The sequence below is a fragment of the Canis lupus genome, chromosome 6, assembly GCF_048164855.1.
Source record: "Canis lupus baileyi chromosome 6, mCanLup2.hap1, whole genome shotgun sequence".
NCBI lineage: Eukaryota > Metazoa > Chordata > Mammalia > Carnivora > Canidae > Canis > Canis lupus.
In genome coordinates this window covers 66,825,589-66,830,441 of record NC_132843.1, presented here as the reverse complement: position 1 = coordinate 66,830,441, position 4,853 = coordinate 66,825,589, and the positions used below count along the sequence as shown (strand labels likewise).

Genomic DNA, 4,853 nt, shown 5'->3' with positions numbered 1-4,853 from the left:
CCATGCTCATTTATTTACATATTGCCTATGACTGCTTTCCTGCAGCTGAGTAGTTGTGACAGAGGATTATAGCCCTCTAGTCTCAAACATCCACTATCGGGCCCTTTACTGGAAAAGCTTACCATTTCTTGTCTGGGTGGGTTGAATTAAGTCCTCCAAAAAAGATACGTTGAAATCCCCAGTACCTCAGAATGAGGTCATACTTAAGAATTAGGGTCTTCACAGAGGTAACCAAGTTAAAATGAGGTCATTAGGGTAAGCCCTGTCTCAATATGACTGTTGACCTTATAAAAAAGGGAATTTTGGACACAGAGTATATTAATTATATTTTCTTATTTTCTGCATTCTTGATGCTGAGGCATCTGAAGCTTCAGTGCCTGGGGTGAGGATGTCCTCCCAGGATTAGCTAACTCCTAGAGATAGCAAATGACTTGCACAGAGATGTGCCTTTTGTATGCAAACTAACCATTCCAGGGCCCAAACTCCAAACCGGCTCCACTGTCAGGCTCTGGCACCCGGCCAGGTAATATTCCTAGTCACCTGGCGCCCAAGAACTAGACATCTAGGGACCATCCCCACAGCCCAGAGCTCACGGACATCATTCTATCATATCTAATTTTAGACCTACTCAGCTGGCTTACCTTGCCTTCCTCATACCTTCCCGTGAAAACCAGGATGAGGACTCTGGGCCACACTTTCTCCTTCCTCTTTCTGCCTCCTGACCAACCCTGTGTGGCCTGGCATGGTATGCATGCCCCCTCCCCCTGGGAAGTAGGAGTCACAAACCATCCTTTCAGTGGCAATCATCCCCTGATCTGTTGGTCTCATACTTGAATGAACACAAAATCCCGTGTTAGAACAGAGACAGACACATACAGAGAGAAAACAACGTGAAGACCTAGGGAGGCGCCATGTGAACATGGAAGATTGGGTTGTTGGATCTATAAGCCAGAGAACACCTGAGGCCACAGGAAGCCAGAATACAGGCCTGGAACAATTCCTTCTCCAGCACTTCAGGGGGACCATGACCCTGCCAACACCTTGATTTTAGCCTTCCAGACTCCAGCGTGTGAGACAATTCAACTGCATTTTTTTAGGTCACTGAGTTTGTGGTACTTTGTTATGGTCGCCAAGGCAACTAAAATACCACCTAACAAATTATTTTGTTTTGTTTTCTTTATTCCTCATTGTTCTTTTACATAACGTATCTGTACGGTATCTTGTCATCATTGCAAGATGAGCCTCACACACGTTCCTGGGTGTGGGTATCATGAGGTGGTCGGGCCAGTGGGCAGCTCGTTTAACCTGGGACTGAGGCTCAGAGACTTCAGGGGATCCCATGAGATCACCCCCCAGGCAGCAGGTGGGGAGAGCACTGGTGTTAACTGAGGGCTCCTTGTATGCATTCCTGTGATTTCAGGACACCCCCCCCTCCCCCAATTAATCTGATGACAAGGAGCTGAGCAATTCTGCTAACAATCAGCTGTGGAGATAAAAAGGATGCTTTCTTACCTCACTTTCCCTTGTCTTTAGGTAGCTTTTTTTTTTTTTTTTTTTAAGATTTTTAAAATTTATTTGAGAGAGTGTGAGAGAGAGAGAGAGCACGAGTAGGGGGAGAGGCAGAGAGACCATCAGACTCCCTGCTGAGCGGGGAGCCCCACATGGGGCTTGATTCCAGCACCCTGAGATCATGACCTGAGTCAAAGTCAGCACTAAACAGACTGAGCCACCAAGGCGCCCCCTTTACGTGGCTTCTGAAGGCACAACTGCATCAGGAGGTCAGAAACCTAAGACACTTCCTCACCTGGTTGGAGCCAGCATGCACCCACTGGACCATTCAGTGAAGTTCTTTCTTCAAAGGACAATGCTGAACTTAGCAGCGTGTGGCATGACAAGGTAGGAGAGCTCTAAGGGCCCCCTCTGTTGCTCCTGCCGGTTGTGGTGGGGGATCCAAGGAGGGAAGAGTGGGGAGAGGTCTGGGGCTCTTCCAGGGTGTAACACTGTGGTTAAAGCTGGAGCTGCTTCTGGTCAAGGCTTGTTCAGGATGCTATGGATTCCCTGACCTCTGACACCAGGAGCCCATCCATCTCATGAGATTCTTTATTTTATCCAATAAATATTTTTCTAATGAAATATCACAATTTCATTACTCAGTGCCACACATTGGGTTTTGACTCCTATTGTTTCCCCTGAGTTAATCCACGAAGGGTAGCAGTTCACTGGGAAAACTGAGCAAAATATGGAACGCTTCGTGAATTGTATGTCACCCTTGAACAAGGGCCATGCTAATCTTCTCTGTATTGTTCCAATTTCAGGATATGTGCTGCCCAAGCACTGTTTTCGTTTTATTTCTTTTCATCATGATAAATGGACTCTTTAATGCCTACCCCTGTTTCCCCCATCCTCCCACCCACCTCCCATCTGGTAATCATCAGTTTGTTCTCTAGAGAGAAAAGTCTTGTTTCTTGATTTGTCTCTCTTTCTCTCTCCTTTTTTCCTTTGCTTATTTTGTTTCTTAAATTCCACATATGAGTGAAATCATATGGTATTCATCTTTTCCTGACTTATTTTACTCAGCATTATACCCTTTAGCTCCATCCATGTTGTTGCAAATGGCAAGATTTCATTCTTTTTGATGGCTGAGTAATATTCCACTGTGTGTGTGTGTGTGTGTGTGTGTGTGTGTGTACACCACATCTTCCTTATCCATTTGTTTATCGATGGACCCTGGGGTTGATTCCATAGTTTGGCTATTGTAAATAATGCTGCAATAAACATAAGGATGCATGTATCCTTTTGAATTAGTGTTTTTGCTCTTTTTTTTTTTTTAGGTAAATATCCAGTAGTTCAATTCCTAGATTATAGGGTAGCTCTATTTTTAATTTTTTAAGGAACCTCCATACTGTTTTGTACAATGGCTACACTAGTGCATGAAGGTTCTTTTTTCTCCACATCCTCACCAACACTTGTTTTTTATTTTAACCATTTTGACAGGTGTGAAAGGTTAACACATTGTAGTTTTGATTTGCATTTTCCTGATGATGAATGATGTCGAGCATCTTTTCAAGTGTCTGGTGGCCAGCTGTATATCTTCTTTGGAGGAATGACTGTTCGTGTCTTCTGCCTGTTTTTAAATTGGATTGTTTGTTTTTTGGGTGTTGAGTTTTGTCCAGTTCTTTGTATGCTTTGGATACTAACCCTTTATCAGATACGTCATTTGCAAATATCCTCCAATTCAGTAGGCTGCCTTTTAGTTTTGTTGTTTCCTTTGCTGTGCAGAAGCTTTTTACCTTGATGTAGTCCTAATAGTTTATTTTTGCTTTTATTTCCCCTGACTCAGGAGACATAGCTAGAAAAATGTTGCTACAGCTGATGTCAGAGAGATTGCTGCCTTTCCTCTCTTCAAGGATTTTTATGATTTCAGGTCTGATCTGATCCATGAGCATGGAATATCTTTCCATTTCTTTGTGCCATCTTCAATTTCTCTCATCATTTTTTTATAGTTTTCAGAGTACAGGTCTTTCATCCCTTTGGTAAGATTATTCCTAGATATTTAATTGGTTTTGGTGCAATTATAAATGGATTGTTTTCTTAATTTCACTTTCTGCTGCTTCATTATTAGTATATAGGAATGCAACAGATTCTGTACATTCATTTTGTATCCTGTGACTCTACTGAACTCCTTTATTAGTGCTAATAGTTTTTTTGTGGAGTCTTTAGGGTTTTCTATGTAAAGTATCATGTCATCTGCTAATAATGAGAGTTTTACTACTTCCTTACCAGTTTGGATGCCTTTTATTTTTTTATGTTTGATTGCTATGGCTAGGACTTCTAGTACTGTGTTGAATAAAAGTAGTGAGAGTGGACATCCTTGTCTTGTTCCTGACCTTAGTGGAAAAGTTCTGTTTTTCCCCTCTGAGTATCATATTGCCTATGGGGTTTTCATATATGGCCTTTATTACATTGAGGCATGTTCCCACTTGACTTACTTTGCAGTTTTTTTTTTTTTTTTTAAAGTCAAGAATGGAGGGCAGCGGGGTGGCTCAGCAATTTAGCACCGCCTTCGGGCCAGGTCATGATCCTGGAGACCTGGGATTGAGTCCCATGTCAGGCTCCCTGCATGGAGCCTGCTTCTCCCTCTGCCTGGGTCTCTGCCTCTCTCTTTCTCTGTTTCTCATGAGTAAATAAATAAAATCTTAAAAAAAATAATCAAGAATGGATGTTGTCCTTTGTCAAATGCTTCTTCATCTATTGATATAATCGCATGTTTTTTTCATTTCTCTTACTAATGTGACATATCATGTTAATTGTTTTGTGAATATTAAAACACTCTTGCAATCTGGGAATAAATCCCACTTGGTTGTGGTGTATAACTTTTAAAGTATATTGTTAATTCAGTTTGCTAATTTTTTTTTTAAAGATTTTATTTATTCATGAGAGACAGAAGGAGAGAGAGAGAGAGAGAAAGAGGGGGGGAACAGACACAGGCAGAGGGAGAAGCAGGCTCCATGTAGGGAACCTGATGTGGGACTCGATCCCCAGTCTCCAGGATCACGGAAGCTGAAGGAGGCGCTAAACTGCTGAGCCACCTGGGCTGCCCCGGTTTGCTAATATTTTGTTGTGAATTTCTGTGTCTATACTCTTTTTTTTTTTATAATAAATTTATTTTTATTGGTGTTCAATTTGCCAACATACAGAATAACACCCAGTGCTCATCCCGTCAAGTGCCCCCCTCAGTGCCCGTCACCCATTCATACTCATGAGAGATATTGGCCTGTAGTTCTCTCTCTCTCTCTCTCTCTCTTTCTCTCTCTCTCTCTCTCTTTCTCTCTCTCTCTCTGGTGATGTCTTTA

General features: G+C 42.2%; 1 non-coding gene across 1 annotated transcript; it reads right to left on the bottom strand.

The window, feature by feature from the left end:
- Positions 1–2,233: 2,233 nt before the first annotated feature.
- Positions 2,234–2,335, bottom strand: LOC140636190 (U6 spliceosomal RNA). Its single transcript, XR_012033491.1, has one exon. It is a non-coding gene; the product is annotated as a U6 spliceosomal RNA (small nuclear RNA).
- Between the last annotated feature and the right edge of the window lie 2,518 nt (positions 2,336–4,853).